We start from the raw sequence: 18,969 nt of genomic DNA, 5'->3' as shown, positions 1-18,969 counted from the left end.
AGTCTCTGCATAGGACAACCTCAAAATTCAAACCATGTGTCTGAGGGTGTTGTCCAGTCTCTTCTTGAACACTGTCAGGCTTGGGGCCATGACACCTCCCTGGAGAGCCTGTTCCAGTGCTCCGGCACCCTCTGGGTGAAGAACCTTTTCCTAATGTCCAACCTAAGCCTCCCCTGGAATGTCTTCCTGCAATTCCCTTGGGTCCTGTCATTGAAACATTTTGGTCCAGTCTCTGTCTGGAAGATTTTTTATTGGTACACATCACAACTATGACAGAGAATATGTCAACAGCAAAGTAGAAGGAATGATAAGCAATTGGGTATGTGGGATCATTCTCTGTTCTGTTTTATTTAGTATCTGTGGTAACTATGAAAAGCTTCCCACTGGTTTCAAAGAGAAGTATCCACTCAGGTATCACTAGTTTGTCAGCTAGGAAACATCTAGCATTTTTTAACATGGGCAGGAGAGGGATGACTTTGTGAAACTGCAATACTCCCACTTACCAGGTGGATAGCAAAGAAAGGTATCACAGGCCAAATGGTCTCGACATGGGGAATTTTACTTAACTTACTGCCAATTAACACGATCTTTTGATTATTGAAGAAAAACTTAGGGAAACATCTTCTCGAATTTTACTTAACTTACTGCCAATTAACACGAACTTTTGATTATTGAAGAAAAACTTAGGGAAACATCTTCTCTCCCCATTACTCAGGCTGGAATTCAGTCAATACCTTTTCTCCCCTCTTTCTAGTTTGTTTGTTTGTTTGTTTTTTGTTGTTGTTGTCATTGGGTTTTTGTTTGTTTGGTTGTTGTTTTGTTTTGTTTTTAATGTGTGTTACACTTAATCTGTCACAGTTCTTGTGGTGATGGTCTGGGTGGCACAGGAGGCTGAGGTCATGCTTGTAGCAGAGTCGACCTCTCTTTATTACTTATTCATTTTCCTCTGCTCCAGAGAGGGTCCTTCATAGACTGCTCTCCCTCAGGGGTGTTTCTGCACCTGGGTGCAATAAAACAGTAGATCTGTGTGCTGTTCTTTCTGCCCTGAAGCAGTTTCTGGACCTTAAGCCACCAATACTTCAAGACTGGTTCCTATAAGGATTAGTGGCTTATGCAGTTTAGCTAAGAGTGTGTACATGTGCATGCTTTCACGTCTATCTATTTCTCCCTAATGACTTTTAAAAATATTTGTCATTGTCAACATAATCTGAGAGCCTGACAACTCTTTCAATGACATGAAATTCCCAAAAATGTCACTGGCTAGCTTGTGAAAGGAGAAAAAGCTTTTTTTGTCTGATTCCATTGAGACACAGCTGCAGTTCAAACTCAATACATGATTATTAGCGAATCTATAGGGAAAGGACACTACATACCCCAGCAGTGGGAAAATGTCAGTGCTTGCAGTTTATTAGATATCACAAAGTTCAAACTCATAATTTCAAACCATAAGAAACCAAGGCTGATTATTTCTACTGTTCTGGAAAGCAGTAGTTGGTAAATATCTTCTCCCATAGAATTACTTCTTGAGGGCCATATTCCATAATAGAGTTTCTCTAAGTCGACTGGGAATAGAAATTTTCTTCTCATTCTATTTTTTCTTGTAATTTATATGGGAGATTGATTTTATTTTGTATTGAAATACCTTGAGTTTGACTGCTATACCACCCCAAAACTGACAGATGTTATACTACGTGTTTACATATCTATGCTTACTTCAGTGGTGTACATTTTGACTTTATCTTATAGATTTATAGGAGGGTAGTGGCTCAGACTCTGAAGTACTTTCTTTTGATTTGCAAGTGGAAAATTATGCAAGGAGAGAATTAGCCTGCACCATGTAAGAACTGTGTTTCTTTATGCCAAATCTTCTGACCTCTTTCCTAGTACTTGCTCAGGGCTTACTCTTTGTTTACGTATATAGTCTGGATTCTCGCTTGGGGCATCATACATCTGATCAAGGACTGTGCAGAAGTTGTGTATCCTTTTGATTAACTCAGGCAGGTGTTGCACGAGAGTCACCTCTGACTTTCAGACCTCCCTTTACTTTGTTCTCATTTGTGTGTATTCATGAAACAACATACTTTGGACCTGTGGTTTTGAGAGAATCCTGCCATCTATTCGGCACCCATACATTTGTGTTATAAACATCTTGAAAATACAAAGGTGAACAAGCTTCAACTCTTCACCAGTTTTCCCCAAGTTATTTCCCCTCTTATTTCTTTGCCTACTCTGAGTTAGAGGAGGAGACAGCCCAAAGTCTGAACAGAGCAGACAGTAGTTGCAAAGGCTGTTAGGATCTGCCTTTTTCAGGGGTTAAGCTGAAGCTTATGTTTATCTATGAACAAACCGTCTTCACGTGGCACCATTTAGTAGTACAGATGCCACCAAAATTATGTAATTAGTTCTGTTCCAACTTCTAGTCAAGAATATTTTCTACTGCAGCTACAGGACTGGTGTATGATAAGCAAAAATAAATCAGTCTTCAGCACAAGTCTTTCTTCTCTTGTTCTTTTCAGTCACTCTCAGCTTTTGTTTAAGGGAAGATATTTGATAGAGAGAGGAAAAGCAACAGAGATGTTACATTAAAGAGCCTATCATTGACAGTGTTTTATATTTAATTACAGCTTTGATTCATGTTTGAGAATAGCTATAAGGCATCTATTGTTTACAGTCACCTCTGTCTCATTAACAGCAGGAAGATTTTATCTTCTTTTTTTTTTTTTTTTTTTTTTCCACTGGTGCTTTTTGCTACTGCAAAATGACCAGTAGATCAAGTCTGACAATTCTGGAAGTTTGATGTATAGCAGATTTTTTTTTCCTTTTTTTAAAGAGACTTTTTAGATATGCCTTCAACCAGAATTTACATTCCAAATAAATAATTTCTTATCAAGAACAACAGATTTATCTTTTCTATTCTTCTAGACAGAAGCTAAAAATACTGTTACTACTCATCCAGCCAGTTTAACAACAGGAAATCTTGCCCCCTATATGACAGATACTTTATTTATTAAACAGAGAACACATCAATTTTGCATAGCTGTTTTATTTATGTAGACTGTTTCGTTGCACAGGAAGATTTATACAAAGGTGGGAGGATCACACTGAAGTGAGAAAATTAGGAAAATAATTTAGTTTACTAAGAAAGATTAAAAGACTATGGGGTATTCATTCAATAATAGACTGTGATACATCTAAGTATGATAAAAATGATATAAACAGATTAAGGGCTAATAGGCTTGTGAGAAATATATACATTTAAGAAGACAGTGATGTACAGCCACAGTAAAAATAATCACAGCTAACGAAGCATCTGAAAATGCCCTTGTGAATATTTTCTATGTAAAACGAGTCATTTATTTTCATTTTAAGAAAGGAATACAGTCAACTGGAAGCCTACCTAGTTGTAACTGTAAACACATAATTAGAAACTGTAACAATGACTTAGACGTTAAGACACCACATCTGCTCCCCAGGTTATTGTCTGCTACTAGAATTCTCCCCTTCTGTATATTCCTCAACAAAAACAAACAAAAAAAAAGAGGCCAGCACTCGTTCTCAGTCCTTGAGACCAGCTGGGAGGAGACAGCTTGCATCCATATGCTTAGACACTCTTCCTTCTGAAAACAGAGCGACTGCATCCCACATGCTGCTTGGAAATGACTCCTACATTGTGTTAACCCCTGAGCAGTGTTCAGACACTGTCAGCTACAATAACAAGGACCAAAACCATGGCTGGGAGCATTTAGATAAGTCAGGATGATCACTGGATGATACCCAAGACTCTTTCCTTGTTTCTTCTGGTGAGAGGGACTGGGAGATAAGTAGGGTTTGGGAAGAAAGACCTGGGTGGAAGGATCAGTTCAGAAAGAGCTGTTTATATGTACTGAGGAAGCCACTGTAGAAACATTAATTTCAGCTAAGCAATATAAAAAGGAAGAAAAGATGGAGTAATCAGAGACCCCAGAGTGGACACTAAAGTCCTGAAATGCATTTTATCCCACAGCCGTGTTCTTCAATACCTTGTTTTGTCCAAAATTTTAGAAATAGAATGTGTAACTTTTTTCTCAGCCCCTTTCTCAAGCCAAAATATTGACAGATATGTATCGTATATATGCCAGCATCATGGCTGAAGAATTAGAGGTGAACCATGACACCAAACCTTATTCCAAACTATAAAACTCTGTGCAGAAAATATGTCCTCTCAAGTGATCTCTGCAGCATCACATGGTTGGTAGTTGGCAAATGTCTCCTCCAGACTATTCTCCTTTCCTGACCCCAAAAAACAGTGAACTGAAAAATGTCATTATTTTGTCCTTACGTTTCTTTTCCTATATTTACATTCTTGTATTCTCAGTCCCATCTTTCAGTATGCTGCACTATTAATAGGTATATTAAGAGTCAAATAGTGTATTTAGATAAGTAAGTTATAAAGATTCTTGCTTATCCCAAGGAGTGGGAATGGGAAACTCACAGATATTTTGCTTCTTTTCTTGTACAGAAGTAGGAGTTTGAGTGACTTACACCTTTATCAGAACTCAGTCATAGCGGGTCTCTGTTTTCTTAAGGGAGTTTTAGCTATCTCTTCTCTTTGGATGTCTACTAAGATTGTTGTTCCTGGGTCTCTTCCTTGTGGAAATTGCATCTGTGGGTTACTTTGCCCTACTTTGCAGCTACAAGAGCAGCAATCCCAGTTACCCATAAATAAAAGGAAAAACAAGAAATGTTAAACTGCTGTTCACTGTGCCTCAGCTAGACCTTTCCTTGCAGAGGGGCAATGGGAATACTTATTTTTCCACTGTTACACTATCAGAAGGAACACTCAGACAGAATGCAATGCTATGCCGCTTATAAAAGTCTTTATTCACAGATGAGGATTGTGGGTTTTTTCCTTTTCTTCTTTTCTTCTTCTTTTTTTTTTTTTTTTTTTTTTTTTTTTTTTTTAACAAAAATGTGTGTAAGGTCTTATGCCCTGCTATGGTGCAGTAAAGCCCCACAAAGAATTACAGCCATAATCATCTGAAGCAGTCAAAGTATCCAGATAGTATGTGCTAAGTAAGGCAGGATAAATTCAGCAGGGTTCAGTTAGCAAAGGGCTCAGTGGATTAAGTTTGACACTTGATTCACAGGGGCTGGAAAGCGAAAAACACCTGGTACTTTGGAAACTCAAAAAAGAAAAAAAAAAATGAAAGAAAAGAAAAAGTAACTCTCTAAATATTCCCTTCTCCACTTCACACCTTCCCCTCCGCAGACTAATTGTTTTTTCTTAAAAACTCTCTTAAAGCAGTTCCCCTTTGTGTAGCTTCACGCCACAGTGCCACTTATTTTTTTTCCTTTTAGAATGGAATGGGAGGAGGGTGACATGATGCAGAATCTGTAAAGGCAATGAAGTGCATGGAAGACAGTCCTCCAGCTACTTGGCCATGCAGGCAACTTCATTACGTCTTTATTTGCCTTTTATGCCATGGTGGTATCAATAAAAATGAGGAAAACATTACTTCCAATCTTTGTTCTATTAGGTTTGCACTCAGAAACTGGAGAGCTTTCCAGTGGTATATGAACAATTCCAGCAAATGCTACAACAAATGTTTTAAACTGATAAGGGGAATGAAGGCAGCACTGTCTATTGGTATCACTCCGTGAAAAACCTTGAGAAGGAGCAGGAGCAAGGAAGCTCTACTTACATGTGTCACTCCATCATTTTGAAATCTTTTTGGTGTCTTTGGTTAAATTACATTACATTTCTCAGAAGGAGGGTAGGAAACGTTATTATTTCAAAATCTGTCTAGGGACATAAAAACAATTCCAACCATGATTTTGGTGTGGAGATGGCTGGGTAGTGAAACTGGCCACACAAAAAAGTAGACATCCTTGCTTTGTTGATAGAAGTAACTCCTTTCTGACCCTATATCTCCTTACTGAAGTGACAATTCTGAACTGGGTAGCAAGAGAAAGAAGGTGACAGAGTACTTGGCTGTAGCTGAAAGGTCTGGCAATGCATGAGTCCATGGACTTTGGCACACCCTTCTATCTCTCCTGTATGGGGCTTCTGTCACATCAGACTTGCAGAGGAAGTATTATTTTCTATGAAACTTTTAACCTATTTTGAGCATTTCAACATTTTTTCCCATTTATTCCAGTGAAGAAAAACACCATCTCCTCCATTGTAAGAATCATTAAGTGTATAAGAAATGAGCTCAGAGACACAGGATTTCAGAAGAAAATAGCCTATTTTTCCCTGGGAGAATACATGAAAAACAAGAATTTCCCCATCCAGACTTACTCTGTTTTCTTCTGCTCTTTGACACAGTTCACCGTGGGCTTGGGAACACACATTCCCAGAGCTTCAAATACTCTTTCACTGATAAGGGTTTCCAAGCTCACAAATCTACTTACAGTGCTGCCACAAAAGATCTGGAAGATTAACCGAATTCTGTAGCTGAAGATTGCCTATTAAAAATCCTTCTCAAAGAATTTAAGAGATATTTGAGACAAAATTTTTGTTAGTGGGAAGAGCAAAGAAACTTAAATGAACAAATCCAGGCAGTAATTCCACCTTTAATTCAACTACTACTTATAAATCCCCTCTGATTAAAGGTAATTCCAGCATTTTAAAGATCAAAGTCTTGCTGGCTGCTTGATTGGTTTTTAAATTCTGATTTTATATTCTACTAAACTATACACCATGAAAAAGAAAAAAAGGAGAATAAATCAGCATGTGCCACACTGATGGTTACTATTTCATTTAGCATTAGAGAATGAGAATTGCCTTTAGTTTTCTTCTGTTACAATGATCTGTCTCATTACATCAATGAGAGAAAACATATTTTTCAGTCAAAGACTTACCATGATAAAAATTTTTGAGGAAGGTATATTGAGAAGGGTATTTTGAATATTTCCAAGATGTGGTGATCGTAACCCCCTGAAAATGAGGACCTGTTGACATGCCACATTGTGAAATGTCTGAAAACTACAGCTGTATTTGAAAATCTCATGTGTGTCTGTACCATCTTGTCATTCTGATACGTGCACTATTTTGAGGTGTTTTGTTTGTTTATTTGTTTGTATGTTTTAAATAAACTAATTCCATAACTTTGCTATACCATTTTCATTACCTTGCTGCACAATGTGAATATTCTCAAGCTTTTCCCTTTTTCTTTATAGCAGAACTTTTAGGAAGTTTATATAAATTAATAAAATCCTAGGCTCTATGAAGCCAATCTTGCTTTGAACACGCTTTTATTGATCTTTCAGGTAAATCTACTGTGAATGTTATGAGCCAAACCCAGATCACCAACTTCAAACAGAATTGGCGGTACCTGTAGAGAGTTTTCCCTGGCAGACAAGCTTTCACTAAAGCCAGCAGAGCAGAGGTGAGGATAAAAAACTTGCTTAATTAACATTTCAGATGTATTGCAAGTTGAGTGAATTAAGGCAGCTTAAACTATCCCTCTTGTATTGTGGAGGATGACATTTTTATTTGATATATATCTCAGTCATACACTTATAATAGGTTATGTTAAAATGGAGAGAGTAATTTAACTTATACTTCTCTTGGTTTTATTTGTCTCACTAGGAGACTACAGCTTCTTCCCCCAGTTTCCCAAAGTGAGAATAGTTGTGAAAGTCATAGAAGGTTTTTATAATTTGCTAGGACTATTTTCCATTATTGTGAGAGGGAAAGGCTTGTGTCTGCTGTTTTGCGAAACACTGTTCCCCAAGTTCTTCATCCAAAACCCACTGAAGTCAATTGAAAGTAACTTAATACTTCTAAAGGTTTTTGGACCAAACCTTAGAAGAAAAAACTGGAAAATCAAGTTTGTTCATCTGTTTGTTTTGCTTCCCCCTCGCCCCTCTGTGGTTTTGTTTCAAAGTGGCAAAGAGGATTCAAAGGGACAGATTCAGATACTACTGAAAGCTGGTTATGAGATGTACAGCTGACAAGTGCTCTCTTCTTCCATTTAGCTACAGAGTGTTAAGGAAAGAACTTTTAGCATGTTAGCCTGAAAAGTAACTCAACCTTGTTATGTATTTTATCAACATGTGTTGGTGACAGGTTCTACAATATCTCATGGTTCTCCCTGTAAAATATACTACAGTAATCAAGTCCAAAGAGACTCCATGGAGAGGGATTTTTTTTTTTTTTTTTGCAATTCTGGGCTCAAAACTCTAGGAAATGGAAGATTTAGTTAGAATGTGGACAGCTAACAGAGATTTGTGGGGTATCACTATATTGCTTGGATTCATGGAGGTTCACCTGAATGCTCAGTAAATTTTCCAGATCCAATTAACCAAAGAGACCATTTGCTATGTCATAAAAATGATGAGTGTGATAACAACTCTTTCGCAGCTTGAACTATCACTTAAACTAAGGATGAGTGAGCCAGCTTGGCTATAAAGAAAAATAAATGGCCATGCCTGCCATTTACACTATACTCACTTCATCCCATGCTGGAAGCATAGTTGAGCAATTTCTATTATTGTTCAACAATTGCAGTGTAGCAATAGGTACCTGAAAATAATTTATATTCACAGTGACAGAGTGATATGAAATATCCATAGTGTAAATGAGAATTAAAATAGTCTGAAATGAACACAGATCTGAATAGGTGCAAGAATTCTTTAATGATCAGAGCTGTATCTGATTGTACAAAGCCTAACTTATTCCTCTGGGTATGTATGTCTGTGCATATGCACGCATAAAATTACTCATTATTACACAGTACCAATGATGATCATTAAAGAGCAGATTTCCATTATAGTAGTGAAGAAGACAGTTGTGGTTCAAATTACTGCAACATAAACAGTAAAAAAAAAGGTGAGAATGGGAGGAATGGCAAACAAGCACACGGCTGTCTGAGAGTTAAGGTAGTTATATTGTCTAGTTTCATTTTAGGGTTATAGGGTGAACTGGAAAGGACTGAACAATCAGAAAGACCAGAGAGAATCTAGAGAAGGGTGGAAGATGTGACAAGCACCCAGCACAGAAAGGTAGAGGAGAAAGGACATTGCCATCTCCTCCCACCATGATGCTGGAAGACACATCTTCCATCTCTCCAGAGAGAAAAATAGACAGAAAAATAAAGGGAAACTCTTTTATTATGTTTAGAAATAACACTGAGGTTTCTAAACTTCATACATTGTCTCCTACCCTTTCCAGGGCAAGGTAGATAATATTCTCCATGCAAACCTATGGGACAATTTCAGAACAGGAGGCCAAATGAAAAGCACTGAAAGAATTGTCTGGTGTATCTCAGGAAATCCTTGAAAGAAAGGATGGGGAGACCTAGAAGACAAAGCTGTGTTAGTTCAAGGCAACAAACAACCAGGAATCCTAAAACAACAGCTCTCATTGTATGACAGAAACCTTGACAGCAAAAATGTAATTTCTATATAAATTCTGAGATAGTAGTTAAATGACAGGAAATGCCTGGTTTTGTAAAGTCTGGCACTCTTGATTCTGAATGTTGGTAATTATGACAAAGATGTACAGAAATATAATGATGTTCCTGCAGCAAACTCAACTGTGAATTGTCAGCTGTGTACCAGTAATAAGAAAGATGTGTTTTAACACTGGGAATGTCTGCGTGCAATGTGGGTAAGAGTGAAGATCCAACATTTTATTGTTATTTTCCGTGGTAGTTTACCTCAGTGAAAATGTCGAGGAGCCACTGAACAACTGGAGTCATCTTGGATTCACCTATAGATTAAAGAATGGGAATTTAGATGTGGAGTAGGAGGGGTATAGCCCAGATTAAATCTGGAAAAGATTGCAGCTAGAAGTTGAGATAGTGTATCAAATTGAGATTTCATAAAGATGTCAGTCCTCATTTGACTTATACAATATCCTGGTTTAGAAATACGACTGGTAACATTGTGATTTTGAGGATATCACTGGTGTTATTTTGTATCAGCAATATAGAAATTAAAACACTTGAATTAAAAAATGTAAACTAAAATATAAAATAAAATAATACAATCTAAAATAAAATAAAATCTAAAATAAAGTAAAGTAAACTAAACTAAACTAAAATAAACTAAAATAAAATAAATTCTACCCATACAATCTGGAGAAAGAGAAACAAACCAAATAGAAAATTCCAATTTCCCAATTAAACACTGATTTTATTAAATATCATAAGCCACAGGCTGCTGTAAACAACATCTCCTTTCCTATAGGAGTCATGGTCTAAAAGGCCACAAGTTCAAAATGTTCCACTTGCAGAAATCTCTAGCAGGATCAAGGTTCAGTCTCATAACCTTTAGAAAAATATTTAGTTCTATGGAGACACTGCAAATGTGACAAAAGAAAGGATCTCTTGATGGCACTTTTAACAGTAAATGACACTATTATACTTCAAGATAGACACGAGGCCCCAAGTCAACATTATTTCAGAGATGAATTACTGAGAAGAGTGCTACAAACCTGTCTTACTCTAAACAGAAATTAAGGTGACAGGGTACTCACGGGACCGAGGCAAGTTAAAAGGAACTGTGTTGCAACACTAACGTTAAAGCTGATTCTTTTAATTTCACGTTCTTTACTTTACAAAGAAGAAGAAGAAAAGAAAAAAAAAAAAGAGGGAAAAATGACAAAAAGACAAAAAACCCTGCAGCCCATTTTAGATTGTACCACTCATGTTGAACTGCACATGTTTAAACAAGTGGATGCGTCAAAAACCCTCTCCAAACCAGACTAATGCAAAACACGATATAGTCAAAAGGGAGATTCAATCATTGGTCTGTGCTCTAAGCGGCACTTCAACATCTCATGAGAAAAAGATATAAAACCCCAAATTCACATATTCAGGAGAGAACCTTTTGAAAAGCAACCATTTGAAACTGCCAACGAACTGAAGAAAAAATGAGATTCGATAGAGGTGACAGAGCCTACAGCATCAGATTAGCTCTTTATTTGTCACTTCAAGCAAAAGATGTAGCGTTCAGTCTGACAGACACATTCATGACCTTTATTCTGCCAAGCCAAATGAGAGGGAGGACACTGAATGCAATTTTGCATCCTGGAACTGCTGCTCAGGAAGCCTGTAAACAGTGATTTGAATAGAAAACAAAATATCTGAGCACTGAGACTTCTTACTGAGCTGTCACTTCTCTGTTTCACTATTCACAGTGTGTTGTGTTTAGACAGTGGTTCAGTCGTCGGCTTGCAGAGGAACGTTCAGAAAACAAAAAGCCCACCACATACGGACATCTCTTCAGTACAACATTTATAGTCATGTAACAAGGTGCATTGTAATCCTCATTTCACATTCTTACTCACTCTTTGCCTTCTACACTCTCAAACTCCAGTGGAAAGTGTGATGTTGAAAATGATACCACCCTGTCCATACAGGGCTCTCGTGGCAAGAGGTGAGAGGGAATATTGAGTAGGTAGATAATCAAAGAGTCATAGAATGGTTTGGGTTGGAAAGGACCTTAAAGATCATCTAGTTCCAACTCCCCTGACATGGGTGGGGACAGCCTCCACTAGACCACGTTGCTCAAATCCCTGTCAAATCTGTCCTTGAAGACTTCCAGGGATGGGGCATCCTCAGCCTCTCTGGGCAACCTTTTCCAGTGTCATACTACCCTCACAGTAAAGAATTTCTTCCTAATATCTGATCTAAATCTGCCCTCTTTCAATTTAAACCTCTTACCCCTTGTCCTATCACTACACTCCCTGATTAAAAGACCCTCTCCATCTTTCTTGTAGGTTCCCTTTAGGTACTGGAAGGCTGCTATAAGATCTCATCAGAGCCCTCTCTTCTCCAGGCTGAAAAACTCCAACTCCCTCAGCCTGTCCTCATGCAGAAGGTACTCCAGCCCCCTATCTCCATGGCCTTCTCTGGACCCTCTCTAGCAGGTCCATGTCTTTCTTGTGCTGAGAGCCCCAGAGCTGAACACAGAACTGAAGATGGGGTCTCATAAGAGCAGAGTACAGGGGGATAATCACCGCCCTTGACAAAGCCTTGTTTCAGGATAGCTATCAAGCTGGCATGTTATTTGCACCAGCCATAGTGCCTGGTGATGATCCACAGAGTAATTCACTTCTGACTGCTCCATTTTCCTACAAAATATGATTATTTTTTTCTGAAATCACAGAATATTATTCTGTAACATATAAAAACTCAGCATCTGGACAGTATGGATAGAGAGAAAAACCTGGGACAACAGCATTATCAGCCATCCCTAAGTAGACCGGTTTCAGTCCAGAACATGTTCCTAGCCATGATTATTCTCTGATTTAATTAACCACTAAATAAGTACTGCAAGGCAATTTGTACAATTTCTGTAGCTGACACAGAAGAGAATTGTGACAGTCAAAAACAAGAATAAAGAAAATCTGTCTGTGCCTCTACTGCTGCACCATTGATGACTTCTCCTGCTCAGCTGACATCACAGTTTCTGGTGTAGTTTTCATTCCAGCTAGTACTCTGTAACTCATGTATCTATCTCAATTAAAAGCGGGGCCCAGACACAGTTTTGTTCCGGCTCTCCCACGTCCTCTCCAAAAAATCCTAGGCACTGATCCAGAAATAATTCAAAATATAATTCCTAACACTCAGAAATATTTACATCTGTAATTTTTTTAAATTCAAATTTCTAACTTCTGTTCTGGTCTCAGCTTTGTTATTTTTGGTTCTCTGCTGTACTATTATTGTATTTTCATAGCACCTATCTTCAGCTGAGCTTTGAGTTTCCCTTTTTCTTCTCTTTCAAGCACTATGGAGCTAATCTGATTCAGCTTAATAGGACCAGAAGTTAAAGAAGTTCAAGCTGCAGTCAGTGTTTCTCTGTATATTTGCCACCCACTTGTCCACAACCTGGAATACCCATGACTGGCTCATTGCTCTCCAAAGTCTCTCTTCCCTCCTGTGTGCTGAATTTGAATCTACGAGGATGTCCATACAATATGTGATTCCTCACTTCAAGTCTCTGATCATCCCATGACAAATAGAGACACAAATTCACATTGTTTCAGAAACATCCCTCTCCTTAGGTCCTTCTCCTCCTTAATTAATTAAATTGTACCAGTGGGAGAAAATTTAACAGAGAGATTAAAGGGTAAAAAATTGCAAATAAAAGCAGGAGTAATTCCAGGATGCAGAACATATCTCCTCAGTTCACTAATTTTTTTCATCTCAAAATATTTATTATGTGCACACATTGTCTTATTCAGATGTTTATCCACAACATTTCACATTTCAGTGATTTATTTTCTGCTATTTGTTTTCTTGTTTGTGTCTTTCAGTGAGGACAGACCAAGCCATCCTCAAGCCAGACCTTGCCCTTGGAGTAGCCTCTGAAATATGGCCTTGAATGTTACAGAAGGACATATGTTTCTCCATTTGATTTCAAATGATTTTGACAAATTTTAAGATTCTCACATCTTCACTAAAAACTTACAGGCCAAATATGCTCTGGGTTAGATGTTGCTTTTCTTTGTATTGTTAAGAAAAAGGAAGCTTTTTTTATACCAATCAGATGCAAATTCTGTCAACTCACTTAGAATATTTTGAACATATTTATTTATATGTAGAAACTACCAGGATTTTCAAATGGTTTATGGCCAGTCTGTCTTTGTTTGTATTTAAGATACAAAAAACATACTATTTAAACTTCCTCCAGTTTTCTATATTGTTGCCAGACGGGGCAAGGATTGACATTGGTAGGATTTCCTTTGTAAAGCTATTCAGTTCTGGCCGGTTCCATTGTGTTATCTTAATGAATATGTCATTCTGCTTGTGAATACAGCTGATATGTTGGGGATTTTTCACTGAATTACACGAAGTATCTGGCTGATGTGAGTATGGAAAAACAATAAGTACATCTGGCTGCATTACAGTAAATTATTCACTGTAGATCTAATTGAGCTAACTATGTCTGCTAGGATGGAGAACAATGTTATAATCCTGCAAATGCAGTCTGAAAAATCTAGCCTGGATTAAATATTTGGGCAATTAACATGGACACCACTGCTTGGATTCAGTGCAGCCTACCTTGGGAACATGAACCTGGTTTTTAATCAGACCACTACCACATCTTTGGCAAACCCTGTCCTACACCCCTGAAGTAAGTACCTGATTTGGGAATGTCATAGATTGAATACCTGGATCTGAATATGCTTTAACTTTGTTGGTTTTGGCCAAATTACAACCATGTAATAGGTCCTGTCTAAAAATTTGTTACCTATGTACGTTCGGACCAATAACCTGAGTGCAAAAGGCCTATTACTAATGTATTGATTCGTTATTTGACAAAGTAGAAGTTTTGAGATGCTGCCTACTTGAATATAAACCAGAAAGGCCAATAATGTTACAAATGAGACGTTTCTGTTGAGGCGATCAATCTGTTCGCATTCTTGCTGCCCTAAGATCCTGCCTGTGCAGGGACCAAAAGAAACTTTGTGGGGTGTTCAGTACCCTCTCATCTCCTAGAATCTGCAGCTGGGATCTGCTTCAATAAAAAACATGCATTTATTGACAGGTAGTCTGACAGCTTTTCAAAGCTGCTTGGCAGCTTGTTTTTAGCAACATGTTGCCATGTTCAGTATTATCACATCTTTTAGGTTTGTGTGATACTAAAAGACCAAACCTTTAAGGTATCCATATGGGGTGCAAAGCAGGACTAGCACTAAGACACCCAGGAAAATACACCTTAGGGGTTCATTGATTTTTCTTCTAAAAATTTATAACTACTAACCTTCCAGCCCTGTCAGGGACAAGCATCCTAACTATTGTTTTCCAAGCAGTTGCTTTAGGTTGGATTTTTTTTTCCTTTTACCTTAAGCTTGCAGGTGTCTAAGGCAACTAAGCTGAACAGCATTCACAAAACTCTTCAAACATCTGTGAAATGCTATTCAGACCATTTTCCAGGGAACTTAAGAAAGAGTAAGACACCTTTGCTGGAGTGTGATATGTTAGTCAAACCATCTCTTGTTTAGGAATACAACAGATTGTAGTCAATGGGGAGTCATTGCGGTGCTTAAGTTCAGCACCTGCAGTAGGCTATAGATGCAGTTCTTCTCTGTTGACAGGGAGGGATTCAGAGCCTGCCAGTAACCCAAACTGAGACACTATAAGAGACAGCAAAATATTTCGCGGTGTTTAAATGGGTGAGTAGAATTAGTTTGTTTGATTCTTGTTGTTATACCAGGGTCAAGTGATTTGCTATATAGTGAGGACTAATACCTAATACTAATCAATAGGTTCTTATTAATTCTTCTGTAAATTAAATGTGCTACTTTTGAGAGAGAGATTTGCAAGCCTTTACAGGTTGTCTTCTATGGAGTATGATCGAAATTCTATGGTGTTCATCCTGCAAAACTGAGCTCTTGATAATGCCTGTAAAAGATTGAATAAAACTGTTAAGATGGTGCAGATTTTAATGTTGGCAGTAGCAGAGAGGCTATATTCCACATGGGCTTTCAGGAGTTGTACCCTTTAATAGACTCAGCTTTACACAGCCAAGACAGTACAAAACAAATGTGGTCCAGTTCAAAATATAAAAAAAAAAAGAAACACCCTGTCTGTACTCCTAGCTTATGTGCCTGTCCTTCAGAGTTATATCAGCAGAAATAACTGCTCCCACTACATGTTGTGTCCAGAAGAGGAGAAACAACTGGAAGGTCCCAGCAGCAGCTGGCAAGTAACAATGACTGAATTCCAGATGGATCTAAAAAACTAGTGATACATCCTGGGAAACTTTGAAAAACATCTTACTTTGCAATGATCCTGTTCACATCACACTCGTTTTAAATATTTCTTTTCCTTTGTTCTTGGCAAGAAGGAACAGATGAACTCCTGAAAAAAAATTCCATTTTGAGAGACCAGCCCCTGTTAATAAAGGCAGAGAGAAAAAATAGGACAGGGAGAATTGCCACTCCGTTGTGATTTCAGACATCAGCTGTTCATTTGTGCAGTTTCTGTAGCTATATATTTTTTAAAGAATTTTTCTAGAGCCATAAGATAAGATGTATTAGAAACAACCTTTACAGTAGCTCGTTTAGTCTAGTCCCCTCATCAGAGCAAAGCCAAATTAGATCAGATAATTAAGGTCCTTGGCCAGTCAGGTTTGGTTGTCTCCAAGGGTGAGTTTTCTCAACCTGCTATGTTCATTCAAGCTGATACAGCCCCTCATGCAGGTCACTGAAAGAATGTGCTCATATGGACTCACACTCAGCTAGCAAGGACCAGCTTCCATAAGAGAAGACAAGCCAGGAGTTAAGGGTGACCCCGGGACAGACAGAATCCCCACTGACAGGGTGTAATTCTGAGCATGCCAGGTAATGGTCTGTGCTGGAAACGGGATCTGTGAACAGCTGCAGACACAGTGAGAGGATGAACCAGGTCCATGGCCCCTCCAGGGAGCCCAGTCAGGACCAAATGGGATAAGGCAAGAGAAAGAGTGGAAGAGAAGGTTACAATACAGGCCAAACATCCATCCAGGAAGCAGGATCAGAGGCAGGACTGGAGACCAGCATACCCACAACTTAGCCCAAGCAGGGACTGAACCACAAGCCTGAGTTTATATGGGGTTGCTAGATCTATTGGCAAACAGGATGCAGGTCCCAGGTGAGGCTGGTCCAGACCAATAAGACCTGTCAGTGCCCTCAGGACCCTCACATTGAGATCTTTCTGAAAAGAAGCCCAGCCACCACTGTATTGTTTTCTTTCCTAATCTCTGAAAAGCAAAACTCCCATCTGTCTGGAAACAAATTTGGCCCTGTCAGTGCAAACACCATCTTTACTCAATAGTGTTCTGCAACCTGAGACTCAGCAATGACCTGGAAGGTTCTTGGTGAAGGGTAGGAAGGACAGGTCATACCCTATTCATGTGTACTCTCAGGCTTCTCTTTCACAGCCAGACTCTTCTCCTGCTAGATGGATAAAATGGTCCTTACATGTTCAAAATGCTTTCATTAAGAAAGATAACAATTATATGTCATGCCTCAGTTGCCTGAAGGGCTCAAGGAGGGGTGTTTTTTTGTTTTGTTTTGTTTTTCTCCTGAGTACCCTATTAAACAGATACTTTTGGGGTTGGCTGGTTTCTTTTTCTCAGTCTTCCTGAGGCATCAATGATCATGTTGCTCAGTGCTCAAAGGTGACAGACAATTTGTGTTCTTTCACAGTCAGAGCACTGACTGGATTCAGGAAAGAATTTTCCACTTAGGTCTGACTTGTAAAGATGGGTGTAGTAGGTTGTCTTTCACTACTAGGGTGCAATTAAGGTGCAATTTATCTTCAAATGTGAAGTGGGAAAAGCACATCAAATCGATTTCTGTGCTTTGCAGCCTTAGGTTTTGGTCACACCTTGACTTATCTTTTGCTCTGCCAATGACACACAACTGATAAACCCTGAAATTTAAATGCTTTGACTATCTCAAATCCGGGGTATGGTATTGGGTGACAGTGAGTGCCCAATGATAGACAGAAGGTCAAAATTTAGTAGGATCCCTTGTGGTCATATACTTTATGCAATGAAAGTCATTAACTCATTTTGCAATATTGAAAAATGATGGCCTCTGGCATATTAATCCTTCAAATAACTCTGACTTTTAGCCCCTTTGGCTATAAAGCCTTATACTTTTTCTCCAATACCATAGAATTGGAAAATGTACTTAGCCTGGAAGTTTCTAGATTAAATGTGAAGGAGAAAAAGACTCTACATGTAGTATTGTTCATGCTGTAATATCATAGCTCTGGAAATACTCCTGCCAAGTTTGAATAAAATTTGTTAAAGCTTTACTTAAATTAACTTGATTTGAGGAAGATCATGAGATACAATTACAGAATGCATGAAGGTTTATTAATGTAAAGCCTGTCTGCTAATTAAAAGCCATTTTGGGGGGTACCTAGTTTTAAAAACAACTTGTTAAATGGCCCTCCATAGTTCCCATGCTGTTTATATCTCAGAAATTCATTTCCCAGCCACAAAAATGGATAAAGACAGTAATAATTAGACAGTTAAACTTGGGTGAGAGGTTATGACTGTGTCACACTGAAAAACAGGTCTCTTTAAATCACATGCAGACAGCAGCTGTAAACCAACATTTAATTATTCCAAAGGAGGACTGATAACAACTGTCTTACTTTAAGAAATATACTTGACAGTTTTGTGGTAGAAAGCATTAACATTAGATTTTTTTTGTCAATTAGAAAAGGTTGTTGTTATTCATCTAGTTTGGATAGCATCAAATATCTCTGTGCTTAAACAACTTTCCTCTTTTAGAAAAACCTTCATCTACATTTGCCTGAGATAGAATATCCATCAAAATTCTTGCTGCAAAGGTTAATTCCTCTCACTCTTGAAATACCTCAGTCTTTTGCTCAGCTTGAATTTGTCCAGCTTAAATTGTATTTTGTATTGCCTGTATTAAAACTGATTTTGTGAAGATTCAGCAACAGTGCTGCATGACAGACAATCATGCCCAGCACATGTCAAGGCCTGTCATAATTATGTCATGTTATACTACAATACAATAGTAATTCTATCGTGTTGTATCATTTCTGAAATGATTAACTGCAGCTATAATTGAACTATTCTATTTTTTTTTGTAAACATGTGTCTCCTGTTTGAGCTGTAAAGAAACAACCTGACACTTTGACATCTTAAATAATAAGAGAAAGCATGTATTCACCACAATAATTGGAGAAAAAGATGATTTTGGTATTCAGAGAAATGAAACTAGATATTTAAAGTAGCAGCTTCTCTGTTAACTGTTAATATAATTTGGGACTTCCAGTGAAGTAAACAGTACACTGAAGTTAGAGCACTCCTGAGAAGATGGTCTCACAGTTTTGATGATTGTTGTTTGGAAAGGCTTTGAGTTGTGTTTAAATTTTGGGAGCCACAGTGAAAGAAGAGTATTTATTTTGAGTCAGGGAAAGAGCTGCTGAGCTCTGATGAAATATGCATTACAGTATATACTTGATATTCACTTGTATTTTTTGCTATTGTTGCTGTCAGTTT

Source organism: Nesoenas mayeri, assembly GCF_963082525.1.
Source record: "Nesoenas mayeri genome assembly, chromosome: 3".
NCBI classification, from domain to species: Eukaryota; Metazoa; Chordata; class Aves; order Columbiformes; family Columbidae; genus Nesoenas; species Nesoenas mayeri.
The sequence above is the reverse complement of the archived record's forward strand: the minus strand, read 5'-3'. Positions refer to the sequence as shown.